A 25544-nucleotide genomic window follows, 5' to 3' on the forward strand; every position below is an offset into this window, starting at 1 on the left:
AAGAGGGCCTAGACATCCACTTGGCAAAGATGTTGCAGGGAAATTTGAACATTGGAAAAAAGAAGTTTGAATCAAAATGACATTTGAGAGCCTTTCCGGTCTTGGGATTCTGTCTTGAATTCACTTGGAAAGTTTATATTGGGAATAAAGGTTTCTCCTTGTTATAATTAACACGAGCTAGCGGCGTCGCCTCCTCCCTCCCTCCCCACTGTGCTTCCCCTGTCTGAACAACTGCTCAATTTAAGAAGGGACCTCAGGCTGAGGAAGGATGTGGTTCCTTCCCGCTTGGCAGCCCTCCGGGTCAGAATGGAAGACTTGTGCTGGGCCTGGCACGGATCCGTGGGGCCCTCTGACCAGCCCCGTCGTGTCCGTGACCAGAGCACGTGGGAGGCGCAAATCTGTGTAGAAAAACCTTCCCCTGGCTGCCAGCTCTGGATTTTTTTTTTTTTAATTACTAATGAATGCAGTCTTGCCCAGGGCAGACCTTGTGGAGGAATGAAGACACACCCTAGGACAAGTTTGAGTCAGACCAGACAAGCACCCCCTGGAAAAGGTTCCCTCTGCCCTTGGCAGCACATGAGAAAAGGTCTTTGAGAGCAGTTTCTTCTGGCGGTTCAAAGCGGAGCCGCTCGCAAGCCAGGGCATCAGGGATGCAAAGCTCCTTTTTTTCCCCTCTTTTCTTTTTCTCTTTTAAATTGGTTTACCACTAATCTGAAAGCTGTGCTGTTCAAAAATGATAATCCTTTGATTTAATGTCAGAATTGAGACAATTCCTCAATTCTTGAAGGCAGGAGTGTTACAGTGATAGAAAGTGTTCAGCAGTTGATCAGCAGCTTTGATTTGAAAGATAAAAAGAAAGATATCCAAACCGACAGCGGGGCATGCTGGCCCTTCTGCATCTAAGAATGGACAACACTTTACAATTAAATACAGAGATCCCCCACCCCACCCCAGGACTTACAAAGATTTTGCCAGTCTCCGACTCACTCAGCCATATATGTCTTTCAGTAGAATGTTGTGGCTAGCATGCTTTGCTGAAACCTGTTGTGTTTGGGTATGTCAAACTGCGATGTCTTACCTTTGATAAGGAAGCTTCGGGAACTCACAGCTGTCTGATGTCAGGTCAACGCACGTCTCGGGAAAATAAACACGACAAAAACTTCATAGCTGCAAGGACTCCGGAGGGGTGTGGTTTCACACTGCCTGGAGGTAGTTTGGCCAAGGTTTCCCATGTACACCATGAACCCTCACAAAGCCGCGGGAAGAGAGCACCAGCCGTGGCTTCTGAGCAGCCTGCCCATTGCTCCTGGCCCGAGGAGCTGTCTTTCGTTGACACAGGACCGGAGCCTCTTTAGACATGATTCTTTCCCGGGATATCAAGGGCGCATTATTTTTAGGGGACAGTTATATTGTCTAGTAGTTTTCCAGATATGGGAGGCAGCGTGGCTTCATCAGAGAAAGGCTTGAACTGGGAATCAAAAGCCATCTCATGTTTTCTTTTCTTTTTTTTTTCTTTTCTTTTTGTTGCAGATGTTTCTCCCATCTCATGTTTTCACAAGTGAGCTATTAACCCCATAAAAATTGCCTCTCCCTCCTGGGCTCCTGTTTCCCAAAGAGTGTCCCAAATACCAGTATTTGATTTCTAAGACCCTTTCTGATTTTCTACAGGTTGTCTTGATAAGATTTATAATGGGGGAGAGAAAAAGCAGCCGAGTGGAGAATAGAGCTTAGGAAAATAAGTTCTCTATTTTAAATAAGACTCAGAAAGGCCTTGTTGCAATAAGCCTTTGTGGCAAAGATATGAAACTTTGTCTGTACTGCATACTATAGGGCACTATTTGGATTTCCCCTTCGTGTCTCATTTCTATTTGCTGAAACCTGCCTAGAACCATGCACCATAGCCATGAGGAAGCTTAGTGATCATCAGATTTAGTTTACTTGTTTCCCCCCTAAGGACCCCAAGGCCCTTGATCAGAGTTACACAGACCCTTGAATTCAAATCCCCTGACTCTTCATGCAGTTAACTTTTATATATATATTGCCTGTTCATTTTACTTAGCAATGATGAGTCTTTAGCAGAAGAAGCAGGCTAGATTCTCAAAGTTGATTGATTCTAAACAATAGATTTTGATGACTAGGAAAACATGCTAGCAAGGAGATTTGGTGTCTATATATAAAATAGATTTTCCCCATGAAAAATCTATTGGATATGAGTTCCCTTGTGTGCACCTCAGTTCCTGGCCAATAATGCCTCTCTTTCTTATAGGTTTTGGAATGTCTACCTTCTCCAAGTTAAACTATTCCTTAGAACTTACTCTCAGGTTCCCACCAGGGCCATTCACCTTCACATTTCTGATCACAGTCTTTCTAAAGGTAAAACCTCAGCTCTCTGAAAATGCTCAATGATAGGTACATTTTAGGTCATAAAGTATTATGAAAAGTTAAGGCTTTGGTTCCTAATTACTAATTTTGTAATCGAGGTAGCCACCAAGACAGTAGTGTAAGATTTACTTATCCTGGATATAGATATGATTATTTCCAATAACCAGCTGACCTTGGATCAATCATATTATCTCTGTGCTTCTGTTTTGTTAAGTGAGGTGGTTGGCCCAAGGCCTTCCTGGGGTCTTCTATGATCTGGGATCTTGTTGTGACAGCTTTAATAGCATGTGTTTCACAAGGTGATTTCATACCGCATAACTGTTTTATAGAGAGTATCCTGAGAAATTATACTTTAAATTAGTAATTCATGGCCATGATTTTGAACATCAATTATTTTTCACTGTGCATAATGATATCCCCAGGAGCTATGGAAATATGTAAGACTCTAACACTAAATGGCCTCAGACCCTGAGATTACTAGGGTTTTTGTTTATTTTTTTTCCTGATGACTCAACTTTTTACCTGCCATCAACATACCTACTTATAAAGACCTCTTTCCTCCCCATCAAATTAGCTACTCTTTTCTGCTTTGGCATAATGGCTCGGATGAGAATCTGAGGCTTTGTCTTATAAGTGACATTAACTCATTATTTTATTTTACTTTATTTTTTTAGATTGAGCCAGAACTCATTCTGGTTGCATTTTTGAACACTGGTTTGCACAGCTGGCTCCTGGGTATTCGCTTGATAATTGACACTGGTTAGTAATTGAGTTATCTGCTATTGAGGTATAACTATATGCCTTTTATTCTGTGGGTTGTACCTTCCTCCTCTATTAGCTGTTAAGCTTCTTAGACATTAGAATCATTTTAGGTTATCACTGTGGTCTTCTGAGTAGATGCTAAAAACTCTGTGGCTTTTTTATTAATGCTAAAGGAAAATTATCATAAACCATATGTATGGAAAGAGCGAATTGAAAAAATAAATGTTTCTAGACAGAGAGGATAGGAGATGCAGAGAGTGAGAGAGAAATATCAATGAGAGAGTAAAACATTGATTGGCTGCCTCATGCTCACCCCCTAATGGGCATTGAGCCTGCAACCAGGGCATGTGCCCTGACCAGGAATCAAATCGGCAACGTCTCGGTGCATCGGCCAACACTCAACCAACTGAGCCACACTGGCCAGGGCAAAAAGGAACAAATTTAAAAAAAAATAAAATAAAAATGTCATCAATAGGGAAATAAATGCTTAAACACACCACGGTATAACTGGACAATAGAATTGCATTCAGTCAGAACTGATCTGGAACAATGTGAATGATATAATATATTGTCATATAAAAGAAGCAACTTGAAGACTCACAGGTGATTCAATTTTTGTAAAAAAAAGTAAAGAAAAGGTTATATATGAAAAGATGGAAAAATCTGAATCTAGTGGTTACATGTGATTATGTCAGGAGTGGGGTTGATGAAGACTGAAAAGAGAAGGGGCGTATAGTGCTTTCCCCTCCTATCTAATATAATTTCAAAAACTGGGATAATAAGGTGGAAGGTACTTTCTCCCATTATTTTATTATAAAAATTATAAAACATATAGCCAAGTTGAAAATATGTTACAGTGAGTACCCATATAACCACTGTCTAATTTCCACTATTAGCATTATATAATACTTACTTTATCACATATCTGTTAATTTATGACTCTACGGGTGATTTCTATGTTTTTATGTTTCTCAGTATTTTGAGATGTATTTAAGGAAAGAACCTAGAGCCTCTTGTAAATGAGACCCCCTGTTACAAAGAGCCATAACACCGCATTTACAGATTTTACTGATTTGCAGACACAGAGACGAATATTGATAGGGGATTTATTAGATACCTTTACCTTAGATATCATAGATACCCTCTCTCTCTCTCTCTCTCTCTCTCTCTCTCTCTCTCTTTACTATTAATAATGTTGGCACAGGCTGCAATGATCTTGTCCATGAGAGTTTGGCAACTTACTCGAATTTCCTAGGCATTATGTGAGTCTCTGTTCCTTGCCACCGTGTACTGTGTACTATGCTTTTCTATATCCCCCTAGACAGCTTTGCAAACCCTATACATTATTTTTTTTTTTTGTGGTACGTGCCCCTAGCAGGAACCGAACCCAGGACTCTCTGGTCCTCAGGCCGACGCTCAACCGCTGGGCCAAACTAGCCAGGACTATTCTATATATTCTTATAGCCTCGTTTAGTTTTCTTACCAGGATATTACACTATGACATGTTTTGGAAATTATCAGGTTTTGAGATTAAATACAAATGATTTGTGAGTACACTGAGCCACTGCTTGATTTGGGGGTTCTGATTGTCAGACACCATAAGACACTTGGGACAGAGCATAGCTTGTTTCAGTTCTACATAATCTCTTTGTAAAAAGGTTATTGAGTTGAAGATGCACTATGATTTATAGAGAGGGGCAATTATATTGAAGAGCAATAATGAGTTGGGGTACTTAGTTATAAATATCAAAATGTGGAATAGGAATAACTTTAGGACAGGTCTAAATTTGAGGATATTTTCTTCTGCATAATTTATTTTAACACCTGGACCGTGATTCCCATGTTGGTGATCAGATGTCCTTTCTCCCTCCCCAAAAGGTTTGAATCCATATAAGATACCCATCATTTCTCCCCTGGTTTATCATTCTAGGCCTCATTCCCATAATTCTTTGCTCCTCTGCAGATCACACTACTCTTCTCACATATTTTGGTTTCTGCTAAATAGCTGATGTATTTTTCTGCTTTTAGAATTTTTTTCTACTTCTTTTTTTTTCTAATTTATTCTCTTCTTTCTTTCCCTTCTTTTTTCTTTATTCCTCCACTCTCCTCTGTGGTCTCTCTGGTCCCCACCTACCAACCTACCTACCTACCTACCTACACACACACACACACACACACACACACACACACACCTCTACCTGCTTAAACACAGGGTGTTCCTTTCTAGACCTCTCTGCTGGAAGAAGTCCGTTCTTTCTTAGCATTTCTTTTCTTTTCTTTTTATTGGTTTTAGAGAGAGAGGAAGGGAGAGGGAGAGATAGAAACATCGATGAGAGAGAATATCGATTGGCTGCCTCCTGCATGCCCCCCACTGGGAATCGGGCCCACAATCTCAGCATGTGCCCTGACCAGGAATTAAACTGGCGACCCCTTGGTGCATGGGTCAGCACTCAACCACTGAGCCACACTGGCTGGGCTTTCTATAACACTTTATTTATACTTTGTCAGTTAGAAGGTTGCTCCTCAATCTGTGGTGTGTGGAGCATAGCAACATCAGCCTCTAGGGGTTGACTGGAAATGTAGACTCTCAAGTCCTGTCCTAGACCTACTGAATCGGAACCTGCCTTTCAACAGAGGCCAAGATCATCCTTACTCACATCACTGTTCGAGAAGCCCTGTCTTGGAACAGATATCCAATGTTGCTGTGTCAATGCATTCTGGTAGACTGTGTCTGGTCGTCGGGGACTGGCTTCATCTTTCATCCAAAGGGCACATGGGTGGCTTGGCACACACCAGAGGCTCTTCAGTGTGTGTTTTTGAATGAGAGCCTGTGCCTTCAATGAGGAGGGTATGTGAGGGAAATACAGGAGTGCAGGGCATGTTCGTGATTCTTGCCAGCAAGAAAGCTTTCAGATTATTTCTCATTTCTGTCATTGCCGTGGTTGCGTTTTATAGACCCTGGTACAAAGGGCTCACCCCATTATCAAATCTGTTTTCTCCTCTCACTCCTTTGACAAGTGCTGTAATGATATCGGGTATTTGAGCTTTCTGAAGCTCACGTGAACTTGTTGTCCAAGGGCATATATGTAAGATACAGGGAAACATTGTGCTGATATTTTCTGCAAAAGGTTATGGTTGTTCAACTGGCATCATTGTTTATTTGTTTTGAGAACTGGAAGCCTAATCACAAGGTCAGAGGAAGGTCCAGGATCTGATTTTGGTCCATCCAACTTCAGGAAATAATATTGTTTAGTTGATTATATTTGCTTTTTGAAAACATGGACAAGGAGAAGCTCCATAATTTCAAAAGGGCTTTTTTGATTTCCCTTATATATCCTCTTCAGATTCTTTCCCCCACCTTTCCCACTCTTCCTGGTGCTATGGCTTTTCATGCCATCTCTTCTGTCTTCTCTTCTAGCCTCTACATGTTTGTTTCGAAGTCTTCTCCTTTATGCCATTCCTTATTTCCATTATCAGTACCTCTGTATTACATAATGTGATATTTATGAACCTTCACAGAAATGCTGAGTATAATTAGTAAAGTTATAACTAATATAAATATGTAAAGTAAATATAAAAATAAATATACAAAATAAAATAAACAACTAGATGAAATAACTCTAATAAACATAACAATAAAATAAGTAAAATAAAATATAAGTATAAATAATATAATTATAAATAAACTTAGTAATCAAACAGATGATGATTTGACCTAAAAAAGAACAAGCCTGGTGGATGCTTGTGATTTTCTTCCTATTAGTAAAAGCAGACATGAATATGTAATTCTATTTGCATCCATTTTGTTTAGATGAGTAAGATTATAAAATTGCACCCTGGCCAGTTTGGCTCAGTGGTTGGAGCGTCGGCCCGTGGACCAATGAGTCATGGGTTCAATTCCAGGCAAGGGCACGTACCTCGGTTGCAGTTTGTCCCCGACCCTGGTGGGGTCATATGGTTGGCAATCAGTCGATGTGGTTCTATCACACTGATGTTTCTCTCTGTCTCTCTCTCTCTTTCTCTGTCTTTCTCTCTCTCTCCCTCCCATTCGATGTGATAGTAAGTAGAAAAATATCCTTGGATGCAGAATAAAAAACAACAGCAACAGAAAAGATTTTGAGCCCTGGCCAGTTTGGCTCAGCAGTTAGAGCGTCAGCCTGCGGTCCAGAGAGACCCGGGTTCGGTTCCTCACTGAGGGCACGTACCTCAGTTGCAGTTTGTCCCCGGCCCTGGTTGGTCGTGCAGGAGGCAGCCACTCGATGTGTCCCTTTCACGTCGATGTTTCTCTCTCTCTTTCTCTCTCTCTCTCTCTCTCTCTCTTTTCCTCTCCCTCCCTCCCACTCTATCTGAGGATAAAAAAAAAAAAAAAGAAAGAAAAGATTATGAAATTGAATACTTCTTTCTATTTCCACTTATCATTTTCTTAGAAGACGTTTTCTAGTTCTGTGCTCTCCATGTGGCATTTCAATGGATGCAAAAAGGAGTTATAAAAAATAAAACACAACTTGTTTGGCCTTCAAGATGTTAAGGGGCTTCACAATGAAATAAAAAAGATGAGACAGACAGGAGTAACATAATACAAGGTAGAAGGGGTACATACAAACATACATGCAACACGATTGTCATAGAGTTTTTGCTTAGAGAAATCCAGGAGGTACTGAATACGCAGAAATGCAGGAAGTGTATTAGAGCCTTGAAGGACTAGTTTCTGTTACTCTGGTTACTGTATTCATGGCCATATTCTCATGTCCTCTCTCTTTTTCCTACTTCACTGTCTCTCTCACTTCCTTTCGCAAAGTCTCTTTCTACCTTTCTGTCCTTTTGTCCTTCCATTTTTTGTCTTTGGTGGACTAATGTTTATACAGTGTTCATTCTGAAACCAAACGTTTCCAAAAGCACAGAATTCTCTGTTTGGTAGTCATTTTACAAACCCTTTATGTGAGCTTATCTGTAGCTAAATGTCTTCCTGTCCTGGATGTACAATGAATCATTTATTTGTCTTCATAGGTCTCAATACTAACTCATTATTCTAAAGATTGTTTTCTGTTTTTATTTCTTCCAGAAGTATATTTGCCCCTTTCTTCTAGTTTTGCTGCTAGTTTGTAATAACAAGAATTAGTTTTCACTCTTGTGTGTGTCTGTGTTTAGTTATTTTTTTTCCTCTAAAATTTATTGTAGTAAAAATTATAGTTGTTATAGGCTTAGGAGGTATTGGGAAAATATAATTAAAAACAAAATCTCTCAACCCAGAAATCCTGTCCACAAAAGTAAGAGAGAAAGAAAACACGTTTATTATTGAAGAAGCATTAAACCAGAATGTGATGAACATCTCAGACAACCCACTGAGAGACTGAAAAGGCAGGAAGAAATGTCACCCTTTCATAAAGCCACACAGACCAATGAACACACGTTTTCAAGATGAACAATAACTTGTCCTCAAGTGGGAGGACTCGGTAGCATCATTTGTCTCACATGGTTCATCCTGACTCTACTTGGTAATAGGGATGGCTATCTGTGTTGTTCAATCGACTTTATCCGAAGGAAAACCCTCTCATATCTTTATTTTTTGAACTGTATTTTGTTGTGGTAAGTCTACTTAACATAAGATCTACACTCTTAACAAAATGTTAAGTCTACGATTCATTATTCTTGACTATAGGTACAATGCTGTACGGCAGATCAATAGAGCTCATTTGTCTTCCATTGATTCCTAACTTTCATTTCTCCCTTCCCCCAGCCCTAGCAAGCAGCATTCCACTCTTTGACCCTATGAATTTGACTATTTTATATCACTCCTATAAGTGGAATCATGCGTAATTCTGTGACTGTTTTCTTCCACTTAGTATAATGTCCTCAAAGTTTATTCATTTTGTGGCATATTGCAGAGTTTCTTTCATTGGGAAAGCTGTATAGTATTACATTGTGTGTATGTACAACATTTTCTTTGTCCATTCATCTGTGGATAGACATTTAAGTTTTTTTCCACATCTTGGCTTTTGCAAATATGGAGTGACGATATGTCTTCGAGATCCCAATTTCAGTTTTTTTGGAAAAACACTCGCAGTGGGATTGCTGGATTTAACAGGAAGCAGTTTTGCAATTTGGAGCAAGGTGTACCACTGAATTTAGGCTTCTGCTTTTCCATAGAACCTGGGAGGTATCACCCCTATCTTGTTGCTCACATTTCACAAACATAGTCCCAGGTCTTTGAGAAAGACAATTCTATGGAACAAAGTTGACAGCAGACTAGTTATATAGTCTTCAGAGGATTTACATAAAGAGATGAGAAAGTACCCCAAAATTACTATTTTTCTAAAATAAATACTCTAACAAAAAGGAGAAGAGGGAAATCATTTCCCTTATTATTTATTTATTATCCTCACCTGAGGACATTTTTGCATTTATCTTCAGACAGAGTGGGAGGGAGAGAGGGAGGAAGAGAGAGAGAGAGAAACATCGATGTGAGAGAGGCACATCAAGTGGTTACCATCCACACGACCCCAACCAGGGCCAGGGACAAACCACAACCAAGGTACGTGCCCTTAGTGGGAACTTAACCCGGGACTTTTTAGTCCATGGGCTGACACTCTAACTGCTGGCCAGGGCTATTTCCCTTATTGTATTGTATTGTATTGTTTTAATTTATTTTATTTTTTTGGTATGTGCCCCTAGCGGAAACCGAACCCGGGACTCTCTAGTCTGCAGGCCGATGCTCCAACTGCTGAGCCAAATAGGCCAGGGCTATTTTCCTTATTTTTAACAAGGAGAATTAAGGTTCTTATTTTTAATTTGTATTTGTCCTTATGGAGGCTAGGACATATTTTAGTGTTTAACTAATGTAGTCCAGAATTTAAGTCTTAGTTTTTTCTGAGTTTATGATGAACCAGAGATTCCTCTGACATTTGTCTTCAGCCTTGTGTAACACATTATATACCTTCATGTTGGAATCCGATTTGAAAATTTGTTAGCATTTCTAAAATTAAAACATTTTTTACTGTGGTAAAATTTATGTGAAATTGACCATTTTAACCATTTTAAATTAAGTACCTTCACATTGCTGTTCAACGGTCACGGACACCCATTCCCAGAACTTTTTCATCTTCCCAAGTTTCAACAGAAACTGTGCTCTTTAGACTCCGGCTCCCTGTTCCTCCAGCTCCTGGCAACTGCCATCAGCATCATTTTCTCTACCTGCTAAAAACTGCCCATGTAAGCGTTCAGGGTGGTTTGCACAATACTGATGGGCCTTGAGAATATCATGCTAAGCAAAATAAGTTAGGCAGAAAAAATTGAGAACTAGACGATTTCACACATAGGTGGGATCTAAAACAGAGCAGCAAATAAACAAACGAGAAAACAAACAAAAACTCGTAAACACAGACAACAGTATGGTGGTTGCCAGCGGGAAGGGGGGTGGAGGTAAAGGGTAAAGGGGTCAAATGCTTGGTGACAGAAGGTGATTTGACTTTGTGTGGTGGGCACACAATGTAAAATACAGATTATGTATCCTAGAAATGTACACTTGAAACCAACGTCATCTTATTAACCAATGTCACCCCAATGATTTATTTTATCCTCACCCAAGGACATTTTTGCATTTATCTTCAGAGAGAGCGAGAAGGAGAGAGGGAGGAAGAGTGAGAGAGAAACATCGATGTGAGAGACACATCAAGTGGTTGCCACCCACACAACCCCAACTGGGGCCGGGGACAAACTGCAACTGAGGTACGTGCCCTTAGTGGGAAGCGAACCCAGGACTCTCCTGTCCGTGGGCTGACGCTCTAACCGCTGAGCCAAACCAGCCAGGGCAACCCCAATAAATTAAAAAAAAGAAAACTGCATAGAGAGGTTAGCCGAGTTCTGTTTACCCAGGATTTGAAACACAAGGGTGTTTTCTGGGGAAATGTCCTGGGAAAAACCACATTAAAACTATTGAATGAGGTGCCCCCCCTTATTCAAGTGCTGGTACATTAATCGCAAATGATCTAAGTCTGTGCAGCTCCCAGAAGTATCTCATTTGTGTCACTCCATTCTTTTTTCAAAGTAATAAAAACTGCTTTTTGAGTAAAATGGTGTCACTTATAATTCCAGGATTTTACTTATGTAGATTGACATTTTCTACTACCTTTGCTTTAGTGAATCTTTATCTTTCTTAATTGATCTTTTTTGCGTGATACGCAATAAATAAGGGCACTTCCTTCCTTCATGTTGCTTATCGCCTGCCACGGGCCCTGGGGAGAAGGATGTGAAAGAATTGGGGCTGACAATCTGCTGCAATCAGAGAACCTTGTTTAAAACCAAGCTCTGCGATTTGATTGCTGCGGTAGCTTGAGTAAGATACTTCACTTTTGTGCACCTAATTTCTTCATCTTGTAAAACAGGACAGTTTTATTTCTTTCTGAATAAGCGTTGTGAATATCAAATAACATAAGACAGGAGAAGCAGCCCGGCATGCACTGTCAAAGCATGGATTACTTCCACTGATTAGGGTACCTAGCATGTGGTAGGGAATTGGAAAATGTTTGTTGAATGAACAGATAGTGTTCTCAAAGTTAAATGTCGGAGGGTTCTCTCCTCCGCACGCATACTCCTGGCTGAATGCCTCACTCTGCTTTCCTCTGGCTCCTGGTCACATCCCCCTCTCCTGCTTCAGATTGAAAATCTCTGGAGTTCAGAGTTTGGGGAGTGATAGGCAGGGACCAAAGGCGTGTTTGTTATGTCCTCACATTAGCTCTGTGTTTCTAAGTCTAGATGCTTCCTCTGAGCTTCTGCAGGGTTAGAAATGGCACTTAGATATACAGTCATCCACTAGAAAATATTCAGAAGGAAGAAGGGAATTTTCTTGTTCCCCAGCAGCAGCATGCACAGGAAATTTCACGCTGCCAAAAAATAATGAGCAGCCGTAATGTTGAATCAGACACTGTGAATCCAAATTAAACAATACTCCGTGGCAATTCCCAGAGGTCCCCTGTGTGGACACTCAGGCAGGAGTCACGAGGGTCTTCTGTTCAGTGTCATCATCAAGCACAGGATAAGTGCAAATGTGTGCATTATAAGGCATAACCAAGTCTTACACTGACAAAGCAGATGCCAATCTCAGGGTCTTCTTGTAAACTATCTGACAGATTTCAGGGAGAACACAGCTCCCTGAAAATGATCTGGAGAAAATGATGAGTACGAGAGACCAGAGGTGTGGAAAACAATGGAAAGAGTAATGGCATTTTCCTAGACTGAGGATCAGCCCGTAGGACAGCGTGCCATGGGGCAGAGGAGCTGCTGACTCCCTCCAGAAGATGGCAGTCATTCAGTGCACCACACTGAGCACTTTCTGTGTGCCAGGCTTCATGCCACCATCAGAGGTAAACCCTGTTCTCAAGGGTCTCAAGAGAGAAGACATGCACACTTAATTGTAGGACAGGGTAAGAAATGGCTTTCATGGGACCATAAGGAAAGCTGTAAGGAGAAAGGATACATTTCTGGCCAAAAGAAGAAGGAGGTATCATGAAGGAAACGGTTTGGGACATGCATCTTGAAGGGTGGGCAGTGTTTGTACATGTGAAGAAGGGCATGCAGGGCATTCCAGGCAGAGGGATGATTAAATGGGAGGGGAGGCATGGGCATGATTTATTGCACCATCTGTATGTGCACCTGGGGCCGGAGTCCAGGTTATATGAGTCGTGGAGCAGAAAGGGTGGGATAGTGGAGTTTTGGCACCAGATCCAGAATGTCGAATGAAGGACATCGGGGAAATAGAATTAAGATGAGCTGTGTGGGAAAATCGATTTGGTCCCTGTCATCAGTCAGCCTTTACAGGTGTCCTCATGGCCCCGAAAACTTTCCTACAGCTTTTACCACCTTCTTGTTTGTCATGTGGTAAAGTTTTTCTTTTCTTCTTTTGGCTTTGGAGAATAAGATTTCCGTCTGTGTCCAAGCATCAGTGGATAGAAAGGGTATTTACGTGCCAAAAAATCTACTACTGGTGTTTAGGTCAGCCTAATGAATCCATGCATTTCATCATCTTTCTCTTTTTCAGAGAAGGGCAGACCAATTAAAAATAATAACACTTCTAATTTTTCTAGCATATATTAAGGTCACCGAGGGAAAAGGGTTATTTACTGGGGCTCCACATCTGTACTGACTGATTTTATAATTGGAGAAATAATAGGTTCCCCCTGTTTTTCTTCTCTTTCTCCACGGTATCTAATGTTCTGATTTGGCAACAGGCTTTTTATGCATCCAAAATGCGAGAAGTGAAATCATCACCAGCTCCAATTAGATGTACTGACCGAGCATAACATTACTATACTTAAATCCAGCAGCATGTCCTATGTCTCATTTTAGTTAACCATTATGGTATTGTTTCTACATCAGCTTGCTACAGGGATGGCTTAGCAAATTAGAAAATTGATTTGAATTTCCTACTTTTTCCCCCAATTAAGAATTCATGGCCCTTACCTCACTCGGAGTTTTTCCTAATATGCCTCATGAGAGAATTTACAGGAATTTCTCACAGCTTGTCTATTGCCAGTACCTTATACAGACGAAACCCCTCTTTCTCCGAAAGAACTTCAGTCAGCATTTCTAAACTCTGCCAAGAATCATAGAGCTGGGTGATATTTTAAACAGATTCATAAAGTCAGTTAAGTATGAGGAGCACTGTAAATGATTCCTAAGTAATTTAGTTTCACAGCGTGCATTAGCCTTCTAAAGACCCCGAGAAATCCTGTAGAAAAAGATAACTTTTTAACCTCATTTTTACTTAATATTAATCACCCAATGTTTCTGTAAAATGAGGGTACCATACCAACCTACAATTCTTAAAAATTATTCTGCAGAAGCCCACGTTGGACAATATGGATCAATATGTGGCCTTCAGAGGGTCTAAGTTAATCGAAGAATAAAATAAAATAGAAATATATCCATAGCCTTGCATTTAGACAGATGTATTGAATTCCTCATCTGTCTACCAAACAAGATTTATTTCTATCAAACAGGATTTTTCTGTAAGTTGGCAATCCTTTAAACCCTGTGTGTATCTACAGAGCTGCTACATCTTACATTATTTTCCCAAATCCAAAGAAACGCCAAAAGGGATGGAAATAATGAGACAGCAATTTCGGCTGCAGAATGCCCATGTCGCTGACCCTGCAGGGTTATTGCAGAGTAAGATGAATTATGCAAAGGGGCCACCCCAGGCTTTGGAGTTGAAGTGCCCTGTTGTAATTCACTGCGGGATCATTCATGTAGCCAGAATTTTGATATGATTATTATTCCACCAAGGTTTTATCCGCCCCTAGACAATTACAGAACCACTTACCAGCATCTCTCATTGACTTCTTATTTAAAATTCCCAGGGCCACGGCAGGCATCGCGGTCCTGTTGTCGGCGACAGCTACAGATCAATGGCGTGAAGCAATAGGGATTTTCTTTAGGACATGACGGATGCTGAGATTGTTTACTGAGCAGAAGGCAGACATCCGGACTCCAGTAGAAAATAGTGTTTCTGGGGCCCTGTGCCTCTAACATAAACATTTAAAATAACGACAAGAGCAGAGAGGATACATATGATGGAAAGATCACGAGATTTGATGTTAGGATGTCACTTCGGGGAAATCACTACTTTCTCTGTAAACAGTGTTTTCTGAAAATGATGTTTCTGAGCCCCATGTCTCTAACACAAATGTTTAAAGTAATGACAGCAAGAGCAGGAGATTTGGTGTCATGATATCTGAGTTCGAACGCTGGTTTCACCATTTATTATCTGTGCCACTTTGGGAAAATCATTATTCTTTCCGTAAAATGAGATTGATATGAAATACCCAACTGCTGGCAATTTTCCGAGGTTTAAATGAATAAATGTGTGTGAAAAAACCCCACAAAAACCTTTGTGAATGGCAAAGTGTTTTAAATATATTTTTTGTGCTAATGAGAAAGCCTTCCATTCTTTAACTGGTGGTGTCAGCATAATCAAACGTGCTTTTTATGGCCGGATTGCTTGGGCAATGTCCTGTTGACTCCTTTAATCACTGGTACTGCTACCTAGGGCAGAATGTGGTCACCATGCATTGATATGATTAGCAGCTTCAAGGAGTGTGTGTCCTTGAAATGATGTGCAGAATAAAATGCCTACTTCTAATTGCTGTTCCTAGTCCATGGTTTTAGGGACTTCATAATTGCAAGATAATACTCGTCTAATTAGAATTTTTCAATAAGTTTTCCTTTCTGTTCTGAGCTCAGTGGACAAAGCAAGACTTGTTTTGTTTTAATTTTGCCTGGGAAACCTTTCTTCTGCCTGGATACATTTCAGAGTGTTACCTGTCTGTGGAGTCCAGCTGTAATACCCTCTTGTTCAAGGAGTTCCATACCCCCTGTCCTGGCACCACCCCAGTCCCTCTCTCCATTTTAAAATGCTAGTCGTTCCTTCCTTAGAGCATGCTACTTGGACTAATTTGTAGACTTAATAACAGCATGAACAATTACAGCTAAACTGCTTTGTACAGTTAAAGAAATAATAGCAACTATTCTTTTAGTCATTTTCTATATGTTAACTCACACAATCCTATCAACAAACCTATGAAGTAGGCACTGTTATTCTCCCCATTTTACAGCTGAGGAAACTAAGACACAGACCGAAGAAACGACTTGCCCAGTATTCCATAGGTACCAAGTGGCAGAGCCAGGGACTGGAACACTGAGCTCAAAGAACAGGCTTTTAACTGCAAGGTTATAATGAACAATATGTACTCTGGAGATCCCTACTAAGTTGTGAGTTCCTGGATGCTTGGGGCATGTTAAAATCTGTTTCATCCCTTAGCAGTGAGCATAGAGGGTCCACATAGTAGCTATTCAGTTACTGTTTATTAACTTGGCATGGGGGCAAGAAAGGCTGCTGACAACTTTATGGTGCATCCACAAAATACTCCACTTGTATTATACATATATGATATATGTTTTTCCTTCTTGTTTAATTTTCTTGTCAACAGGAGCATTTTAAAAGCTCCTGTTGTGCACTTCTTGAGCACCTCTCTGTGAGGGTGCGTTTTTTTTTTTTCCAGGTAGCTGTATGGTGCAGATAAGACATACTTGTTGAAATTAGGGTCACTTGAGTCTTTAGTACTTTATGGATCAATACATAATAGCACTGTAAAATTCCAGCTCATTCTCATTCTGTTGAAAGGGTGATTGCATGCTCTTACTTTATTTGCAATAAAGTCACAAAATGTCAAATGCATATGTAAAGAACTGTGGCCAGAGCCCCCACATTGTCCCTTCCTCCAGAGTGATTTGGTGGACTGAGGTCACATCCCAGACTATGGGACTGGTGGGTGCTCATTGCCATCTGTCAGGATGATCCTGGTGTCCAAAAATCAGAGAAAGAAGCCATAGAATTTTCTCAACAGGGACACAGATTCACACAGAACTCCTCAGTGTTAGCTCATAAGGGGATTTTCTTTAACACTTTAGAAACACAGAGATGATATTTTCTTTAAAGCTCCCTGGTTTGGCTTATGTGTTCCCAGGAAGACTCGGGATATTGTCTTTGCATTTCAGGGACAAGATCGGGGCTGGGGTGGGGATGGGACGGGGAGGATGCCTGGTGGGCTCTGTTTGCCCGCAGACAGGTAGAAGCTGTCCTGAAGCCCCCGTGCTTTCTCATAATTGGCACAGTGCCAGTCTGATAGCTGGTAAGACTCCTGTGAAAGTTCTAATTTAATTTGGCCCTAACTCTTCCTAATAAAACTAGCTGTGGAAACAGAGGCACAAGGATAATAAAGCGCATAGGCAAAGTCACACAGCCAATTAAGCACAAGTCAATACAAGGATGCAGGCTCCCCCCAGCCCCGCCCCGTTTCTCTGTTTCTCTGTGTAATCGAGAGTGCGGAGCTCCTGGTTGCTGCAGGGTCTGTGGGAGTCGCTGGAGCCTGTGAAGCGTCCTGGTCCCTGAGCAGGGAGCAGGGGAAGCTCCAGTCTGACGGATGCTCCCTAGCGAGCCCATCATTTTTTTCCTGACAGAAGCGGGGAGATGACATGGGGATATGCTCGTGTAAAAGGACAACAGACTGTGTTGTGAGACCAAGAATGGCTGAGATCCATTCCAGTCCAATTTCTGAAGACAGGTGCCCTTTTTAGGCCACAGATCTCGATGAGAAGTCACATCTGTTTAAACCCACCCCGGAGGACACGGCATCCTGTGGACGACTGTTAGCCCAGCTGAAGACGTGAACACCTGTATAAAATACAGCATCAGCACTTCCTCTTTGCCTCCTTCTTCCCCATTCAGGATGCTCTTTCATAAATATCACATTGGATTTTTAAAGTAGCTCATGAAGTAAATATTTGTTATCCTGTTTTGTTGATAAGGACACCAGGGTCCACAGGGGTTTAGTAAATTATCCGAGGGCGCACAGTACAAGAGTGACCAACAGCAAACTAAACAGCTGGACTGTGTCCTAGAGGAAATTTTTTTTCTATTACCCCGCAGTTGCCCAATACTTATATGTTTATTGTACGAGAGCATTGGGCTATGTGCTGTGGACACGATCTTGGAGTCCTAGTCCAAAAAGGAATGGGAAAAGAGAAAAATCTAAGTAAAACAGATCAGCACAGAAATTCCTCAGGGCTCCGAGGGAGTTACAGATACTGCCCAGGGTTTGTAGAAAAGGCGTCTTTTACTTCTAGCCAGCGGCAAGATAAGAGAACTGGGAAAGGCTGCAGAGGGGGAGGGGAGGGAGCTGTGAGAGTTAGCATTCCCCTCCTTTCCCTGGGAACCTGTTTAGTCTCAAGTAGAGCTGAGTGATTTTGCAAAGAATCTGCATCTTATAGATTGAGAATTGATCTGGGAATTAGAGCCTGGGTCTCCCTGCTCTAATTAGAGCTTGAAACCCTAAGAGGTTTGATGCGTGAAAGAGGGGTTCATGGTCAAATAACATGGTTCATGCAGTGTTAAAACGAGTTAACCACGATATTTACTCCGGTAGATTACCAGAGCTTTTAAAAGGCTAATGTGTACTGTGAATCTCCAAGACAGAAAGAGGTGACAAGGTACTTATCAAAATTAATCTGGCCACGTGGTCCTTTGGCGAGTGCTCACTATGGGCTATCACCGTTTCTATTAAGCCATTTGGTGTGCTTATATTGTACTTGATCGTACTTGTTCTCTGTTCTATTTTTTTCTTTTTCTTTTGTGTTTATCAGTCTGATTTTGCTCCCAAACTGTGATCCTGGTATATAAGAACTGCCGTTTTTAAGAAATGCCGTTTCTATTAAAGTGTATGAAAGAAAGACTCAGTAAATATTTCTTGATTTGAACAAAATTTGATTCGGTAGATGCAGAAGCGAGAGTGTACAGTTTTTATGGAGAAATCTATGAAAGCTTGACAGCAGTCTTGCCTGTGGCCTAACAGTGTGTAGATGGTGTCTGTCTCTTGAGAGCCTCACAGACAGAGTCTTAATCTTCAGACCATCCCTTTGGATTAGAGAGATGATTAGGGGTTGATGCTGTCATGTGAAATTTAAGGGGAGGAAACCTCAGATGGCAAAGAGGCCTTTCTATGCTGGGGAAGGTCATGAATTTCCTAAGCTGGAGGCGACTAGATCGTAGTTTAGGAGGAGATGGGATGTTTTGTGTCTGTGGTGGGTTTAATACCATCTGATTCTCTACTTGAACTTCCTATGACATCACATTTCCCCAGCGAGCAGGACCGCCGGATCCAGGAGGACAGGGACATTTTTCTTCCCTCCTCTTTCCTTAGACTGTCCAGAACTTGATTAATATATGTTGCATGAATGAGAAGACATGTTAGGTATATTCATCATAAATATCCTCTTCCTCCCCAGCCTTGAAGTTCCCTGAGATGACTCCCTGTGACATCCTGTGTTGGAATTCACACTGCTTTCTGTATTGAAAAGGTTGTGTATGCATAATGCTATCCAGCGCCTTTTTCTAACCTTTCCTGTTACTTTAAACCACTCTTCATCTTCAATCAAGCCAAAGTTTTCCATACTCTTTTATACAAGCATAACATATTAACAGCAACGCACATAAACATTAAGTGTACAGACTGATGGATTTTTAATATGCATGAAACCTCATGATACCGAGACTAGGGAATAGAGATGACCAGACCTTGGCAGCCTCACGCTACCCCTGCCTGTCAATATCGCCAAAGCTAACCCAGCAATTCAATTCAGTTATAAAATAAGCAGTTTATAGCATGTTTTTCTTTTGATTTGAACATTTCCACCACTTTGGAATCTTTGAAATTGAAATCAAACAAAGCAAAACAAAAATTCCAGCTTATTTTATAATAAACCCAATGTCATGACACTTTATATTAGTATAGCATTTTATAATTACAAAGTTTCCTTTCCCTGCCACATCATTTGGCCCTTGACAAGAGCCCTATTAGATAGTCAGGGCAGAAGTTTTTACTTCCATTAAAAAATGAAGTATTTGAGAACAGGGAAGGGAAACCACGATTTCTGCACATCTAAGCTTTATCGTGTCACGTGGGTACTAGACTTATCAGGGTGAGCAAGTCAAGAGGTATGTAAATGTCTAATCAAAATGTACACCTGAAACTAATATTGTATCAACTGTAATTTTTAAAAGATTATTGTAGAACATTTTATAACAATCCTGGCTTTTCTGTGAGTCAGAGAGGCCTGACTTATTACTGTGACTGTCTTCTCTGAAATATTTGGAGAACAGACCACTATACTGTGCAAAGTTTAGGACATGGTAAGTTTTTCTCATTGGTCAATAGTCAACTCAAACAAATAACTTGGGCTCTTCTTTGTAATAAGACTTAATAATATTAACTCTTCATTTAATAAGTTAATGATACTTAGCGATTACTGAGCAATATTTATGTTCATGGACAGTGCCAATCACTCTATAGGAATTATCAAGGAAACTTCCAAACAACTGCTGAGGTAGGTGTCAGTCTCTCTCACCCCCATATAAAACTCCTGCCTTAGTCTCTGTAAGTACACAATACTTGATCATCAAATTATCCACCCACTAGGAAAGCGCTCTTCTTGTCCTCATTGAGAAGTGTCAATAAATGCCAGCATGTCCATCTTAAATTAGTCATCAAGGTAGCAACCAGGTAATAACTTTATCTAAGAGGTTGCTGTGAATATCCTCCTCTTCTCTGAGGCTGTCCAAGATCAAACAGTTAAACTTGGAACTTCGAGTTCAGTTCTCTTTCATCTCACTGCAAACCTAGTTCTGTTTCTCTTTGTGAAGGATGAGAGTTGATATTTCTTCCCTTACCCCTCAGAGCATGTTGCTGTTCAGAATATTACAGGAAAAAGAGAATCAATCTGCTCATATCCCTTTCCAAGCTTCCAAAGACGGCAGGTGGTATATCATGTTATGTATGTCCTTTCAGAGTTTCAAAGACTTTGAAGCTGCTCGGAAAGAAAGGGGGAGGCATTAGCTAATGTTTTCTGGTGTGAACTTTGACCCTGCTGTTGTATCAAGGTTAGCAACTTTGGCTTGATATGCTGAAAGTTAGGACAGTTCATTGATCTCTGTGTGTGCCTGGGCTGCCAGACTTTTCTGGAACATTCAGTACTTAATGACAGGACTGTGTTATTTTTAAAGTAAATGTTGAAAATAGAAGCCACATTTAGGTTAAAAGAGCTTTCATTTATTTAAACTGTCTAAGAGGGTTCACAAATCATTTGTGGAGATTTACAAAAAGAAAAATTATGCCACTTTAAATCTATCTATCTATCTATCTATCTATCTATCTATCTATCTATCTATCAAGTTAACATACAATAAAATGGACTTTTTTTTTAAGTACAGCTCTATGAATAATAACTCATGTATAGATTCTTTTAGTCACTGTCCCAATCAGGATATGGAACTGGTCTGTCCCCCAAATAGCTCTGTTGTGCTATCTGTCCCTTCTTCATACTACCTGTAGTCGCTGATCTACTCTCTGTCACTCTAGTTTTGTCTTTTTGGGAATGTCATTTAAATGGAATTAGACAGACGGAAACCTATGGAGACAGGCTTTTTTCACTTAGCATAATGCTTTTGCGATCCATCCAAGTTGTTATCAGCATCTCGTTGCTTTGTATTGCTGAAAAGTAGTCTTATGTTTTGGATGCACCAGAGTTTGTTTTTCCATTTGCCTGTGGAAGGATGTTTGAATTGTTTCCAGGTCTGGGCAATTAATAACAGAGCTGCTGTAAACATTTGTGCAAAGGACTTTGTGTGAACATACGTTTCCACTTCTCTTGGATAAATACCGAGAAGTGGGATTGCTAGACCCTATGGTAAGAACATGTTTAACTTTCTAAGAAACTGCCAAGTTGTTTTCCAGAGGGGCTGTACCATCGGGCATCCCAGCAGCAGGGAGTTCCAGTTGCTCTATTTTCTTTTTAGCACTTGGTATTGTCAGTGTTTCTTTATTCTGAAAGGTGCGTAGAGGTTTCTAATTTTGAGGGTCTAATTTGCATTTTATTTGAGCTAATAATGTTGAACATCTTTTCATGTGTAATGTTCCTTCCAAATATGGTAAGTCTCCCCATATCTGAGGGGCTATGTTCCAAAACGCCCAGTAGATGCCTGAAATCATGCATAGTACCAAACCCTATATATAGTATTTTCTTTTTCCTGTAGGTACACTAATTTTCACTTAAAGGGAGCACTTTATGGCTTCACTACTGTGCAGCATCACTACTCTTGTGCTTGGGGCTATTATTAAGTAAAATAAGGGTTAATTGGAAACAAGTTCTGACATAGCCTGACAGTGGATCCCATAACCAGACGGGGCTACTAAGTCACTAACCAGGCAGGATATGTGGGGCAAAGGGAGGATTTATATTGAGGGCAGGATGGAGTGGCACTGTGAGATTTCCTTGTTACTCAGAAGGGTGTAAAATTAGAAATTATGAGTTATTTATTTCTGGAATTATCCATTTAATGTTTTTGGACCGCAGTTGACTGCTGGTAACTGAATGTGAAATGACAGATGGTGGGGTGGGATGGAGGGGCTACTGTATCTTAGTTGGTAAAGTATCTCTTTAAGATTTTTGACATTTAAAAATCGGGTTGTTTTGCACTGGCCAGTTTGGCTCAGCGGTTAGAGCGTCGGCCTGTGGTCCAGAGGACCCGGGTTCGGTTCCCGCTAAGGGCGTGTACCTCGGTTGCAGTTTGTCTCTGGCTCTGGTTAGTCGTGCAGGTGGCAGCCACTCGATGTGCCCCTGTCATGTCGATGTTTCTCTCTTTCTCTCCCTCCCTCTCTCTCTGAACAAAAAATGGAAAACGTCCTCGGGTGAGGATTAAAAAAAAAAAAATTGGGTTGTTTTTAGTGTGATTCCTATAACTTTTTTATTCTTTTTCAAAATGTTTTTTTAAAAATATTTAAGGCATTCTCTTTCCATATATATTTTACAATCAGCTGTCTTTACCTATAAACCAATCTTGCTGGGGTTTTTTAATTGGAATTTTATTAAATCTGTCAATTAATTTAGGGAAACATTGACATCTTTTTTTATGTGGCGCCTTTCAGTTCATGACTATGGTATGTCTGTTGTATTATTTTTTTTACTACTGTAATAAATTACCAGAACCTAGTGCTTTCAAACAACATCCTCTTATTATATCACAGTTCCCGTGAGTCAGAAATCCAGGTACAGGGTAGCTTATCTGGTCTTTGCTTAGGGTCGCACAAGGCTAAAGTCAGACTGTCCACAAGGCTGTGCTTCTTTCTGGAAGCCGTGGGGAAGAATACACTTCCAAAGTTGGTGGCAGAATTTTATTTCTTGAGGTTGTAGGCCTGAGGTTTCCTACTGACGGTCAGCTGCAAGTCTCTCTCAGGCCACCTGCATTCCTTGTCACACTGCTACTCTTGTCTTTAAATCTCAACGGCCTTTGGAGTTCTTTTCTTGCTTTGCTTTTCTATGGTCTGTCCTTCTGCTGTATCACTCTGACTTTAACCAGAGAAAGTTATATGCCTTTGAGGGCTCGTGTGATAGATTGGGCTCGCTTGAATAATCCAGTATAATCTCCCTATTTTAAGGTTCATAACTTTAATTATATTTATAACATCCCCTATGCACAGTAAGGTAATATAATAGATCCCAGGGATCTAAGGCATGGGGCCATTCTGCCAACCACATATTTCCATTTGTGTAGGTCTTCTTTGATTTCTTTTATCAATATTTTATTTTTTTAAATTTGTTTTTATTGATTTTTAGAGAGAGAGAAAGGGAGAGGGAGAGAGATAGAAACATTGATGAGAGAGAAATATTGATAGACTGCCTCCTGCATGCCACCACCTGGGGATTGAATCCACAACCCAAACCAATTCCCTGACTGGGTATTGAACTGGCGACCTCTTTGTGCATGGGCTGACACTCAACCACTGAGCCACACCAGTCAGGTCTTTTGTCAACATTTTATAGATATCAGCATTTAGATTTTATAAAAGCTTGATTAGACTTGTAGATAAGCATTTCATTTTTGTTTTAGGTATTGTAACCAATCTTATAAAAAAAATGTTTCCTGTTTTACATTGCTAGTATATATTAATAAGTTTAATTTTTGTGCATTGACTACATATTCTGTCACTTTACTTATTTAGTTCTATTTTTAACAGATTCCTTAAAGTTGTTTTTGTGTGTGTGTTGAAAATTATGTCATCTGTGAATAGCTTATTGCACTGAGTAAGACTTGGGGAATGCGTTGAACAGTAAGAATGAACATCCTTGCCTTGCTCCTGATCTTACTGGAAAAGCATTCAACATGTGATGTGATGTTAGCTGTAGGTTTTTTGTAGATGTTCTTTATTGGTTTCAGGAAGTTCCCTTCTATTTTTAGTTTGCTGAGAGTTTTTATGATGAATGAATGTGGAATTTTGTCAATGTTCTTCCTGCATAAATTGATAGGATTTGATCATTTTCTTCCTCAGACTTTTCAAGTACTGAAACTAGCCTTGCACTCTGGAATGAACTCTGCTTGGTCGTGGGCTGTCTATAAAGTTCATGTGTGTTCTCTGTGGCAGGTTTTATAATCGGAGTAATGTCTCATAAAGAGAATTGGTAACTGTTTTGCCATCTTCTACTTTCTGGAAGAGCTTATATAGAATTGATGTTATTTAGTTTTTAAATGTTTGATTGAATTAATCAATGAAACCATCTAGAGCTTGAGGATTTATTTTTTGGAAGGTTACTAACTGTGAATTTAATTTCTTTTAATAATAATAAGAACAATGAAATGATCTATTTTTGGTGAGCTTGTGTAGTTTGTGGTTATTAAGATGTTGGTCCATTTCATCTAAATTGTGGAATTTATGTGCATAAGGTTTTGAGCTTTGCCTTGTTGCCATTTTAATGCCTGTGTAACCAGCAGTGAAACATCCTCATTCATTCCTGGTATTAGTAATATATGCTTTTTTTTTTTTTCCTTCTTGGTTCACCCAGCTAGAGGTTTAGCCATTTTATTCTTCTTTTCAAAGTACCAGCTTTTACTTTTATTATTTTTTCTGTCTTAAAATTGTTGCTCTCTAGTCTTCATTATTTTCTTCATTTGGTTTCTTTTATCAGCATTTTATAATAATAGAAATATCAGCATGCAGATCTTATACAGGTTTGGTTAGACTTTTAGCTAAGCATTTCATTATTTTTTTCTTCTTTTTCCAAGTTCTTATATTAGAAGATTAGATTATAGACTTGAAGTCTTTCTTCTTTTCTAATGTAGACCTGTGATGCTACAGATTATCCTGTACACACTCCTTCAACTGTATCCCACATGTTTTGATATGTTGCTGATTTTTTTTTTTCACTTTTGCTCAGTTAAAAATATTTTCTAATTTCCCTGAGACTTTCTCTTTGACTCATGAATTATTTAGAAGTACATTTCTTAATGTCTAAGTGTTTGAATATTACCCTGTTATTTTTCAGTTGTTGATTTCTAGTTTAATTCTGTAGGTTGATTTTAATTCTTTTAAATTTGTTAAGGATTGATTTATGGTGCAAGTACATCTGATATGGCTCATATGCACTTGAAAATAATGTGCCATAATTTTATTTTACTTATTTATTTATTTAAAAAATATTTTTTCTTTATTGATTTTTTTTTTACAGAGAGAGGAAGGGAGAGGGAGAGAGATGGAAACATCAATGAGAGAGAACATTGATTGGTCACCTCCTACATGCCCCCCACAGGGGATCGGGCCCACAACCTGGGCATGTGCCCTGACCAGGAATCAAACTGGTGACCGCTTGGTGCATGGGTCGATGCTCAACCAATGAGCCACCCTGGCCATGCCATTGTTTAATTTTTAGAGTCCTCAAATCATTGCTCCACACATTCTGCCCAGGTTTATAGCTGCATTCACTGAGAACGGCAGGATGGAGTTTGCTTACTTTATTTTACA

At 40.0% G+C, this 25544-nt stretch overlaps 1 protein-coding gene across 2 annotated transcripts in view; it reads left to right on the forward strand.

Annotated features, from left to right (window-relative positions):
• LOC118617067 (interleukin 1 receptor accessory protein) overlaps positions 1-25544 on the forward strand; it is a 148253-nt gene that overhangs the window by 14936 nt on the left and 107773 nt on the right. Inside the window, exon 1 of one of the 2 annotated variants that reach the window (XM_036242590.1) lies at positions 10219-10350. The exons of the other annotated variant lie outside the window; for it this stretch is intronic. The gene's annotated coding sequence lies outside the window, so the exon portion shown is untranslated. Of the gene's footprint in view, positions 1-10218; positions 10351-25544 lie in introns of those variants that run through there. 2 annotated transcript variants of the gene reach the window in all.

The sequence above is a fragment of the Molossus molossus genome, unplaced genomic scaffold (assembly GCF_014108415.1).
Source record: "Molossus molossus isolate mMolMol1 unplaced genomic scaffold, mMolMol1.p scaffold_m16_p_5, whole genome shotgun sequence".
NCBI lineage: Eukaryota > Metazoa > Chordata > Mammalia > Chiroptera > Molossidae > Molossus > Molossus molossus.